The sequence below is a fragment of the Solanum tuberosum genome, unplaced genomic scaffold (assembly GCF_000226075.1).
Source record: "Solanum tuberosum cultivar DM 1-3 516 R44 unplaced genomic scaffold, SolTub_3.0 scf00342, whole genome shotgun sequence".
Classification (NCBI taxonomy): domain Eukaryota; kingdom Viridiplantae; phylum Streptophyta; class Magnoliopsida; order Solanales; family Solanaceae; genus Solanum; species Solanum tuberosum.
This window is the reverse complement of record NW_006239261.1, coordinates 244091-245513: the sequence shown is the minus strand read 5'-3', so window position 1 is coordinate 245513 and position 1423 is coordinate 244091.

The window sequence follows — 1423 nt, the reverse complement described above, 5'->3', positions numbered from 1 at the left end:
TGTTTGATGTATTGTATTGATATATACCTGCTTTTAGTTTTGGTATAGATATCATGGTGGCCTCGACGGCCCAATCACGACTTATGTGCTAGTTGGCTATTTCTTTATATGAACTCTTGGGAGTAGCTATTTCTTTTATGGATTTGTTTCCAGGGGTCTTGCCAACTGAGGGCTTAATTTTAAACCGAGATATACTTGTTTGTTTTCTTGATTGCGTGTGGCTGCCATGTGCTAGTAGCAAATGGTTCAACAGGGTCGGCTCGAGCGTGAGTTTTGGCATTAGGAGCCAGTTGCGCCCCTTAAATCTGGGGCGTGACAAACTTGGTATTAGAGCAACGTCGTATCCTAGGGAGTCTGTAAGCCGTGTCTAGTAAGAGTCTTGTTTATAAATGTGTTGTGCACCACATTCGATAAGCAAGAAGCTACCGGGCATGTTAGAATGACTATCCTTCTTTTGCTCACCTCGTGCTATAGAGCGGTGTCTTAAGGGTTGAGGTTTTTGCCTTATAATTGATACTTGTATGCATATAGAGATGGCTGACACCAAACAGACCATAGCTAGCTAGGGGCTATATACAGCTGCAGGTGAGGGTACTGGCAAGGTACCACAGGTGGAGGTATCCCATTGTGAGGCCCAGGGGGAGACATCTTCTCAGCCTTCTATAGCTTCTCCACCGCTTCAGGAGCCTACGAGGGCTACAAGACTTTCGGCTCCACCAGCAGTACCACCTCTAGTTCCTCATATTCCATCTGATCAGGATTTCAAGAGTGCAGTATGTATGTTAGCACAGTTAGTAGTTGCACAGCACCAACCGGTTGCACCAGATGCTGTCGGACCTTCTAAAGGTCCTGGAAGTTCGAGAGTTTGTCAATTTCTTGCCTTTTATCCTCCACAATTTACAGGGACAGATCGTAGAGAAGACCATCAACACTTTGTTGATCAGCTTTATAGGATCTTTAGAGTCAGGCATACCTCAGCAACTGAGTCAGTTGAGTTAGTAGCATTTCGATTATACGATGTTGCAGTATTGTGGTACGAAAGTTGGGAGAGATATAGGGGAAAAGATGCATGTCTACCCACTTGGGATAGGTTTACATAAGCTTTCATAGATCACTATTTGCCTCGAGAGAATAGGGATGGCCAGGTGGACCAGTTTTTGAACCTCCAACAGGGCAACATGAGTGTCCAAGAGTACGGGCTGAGATTTGATTCATTGACCAGATATGCACCAGCATTTGTTGATACGATGCATGATAGGGTGTGTAGGTTTGTGGGAGGGCTTGACTCAGACTATATCGACGCTTGTTCTACCGCTGCACTAAATGATAATATGGATATCTCGCGAATTCAGGCCTTTGCACAAGGCATAGAAGATCGCCGACATTACAGTATATGAGTAAGAAGGTCGAGAGAGAGAAAAGG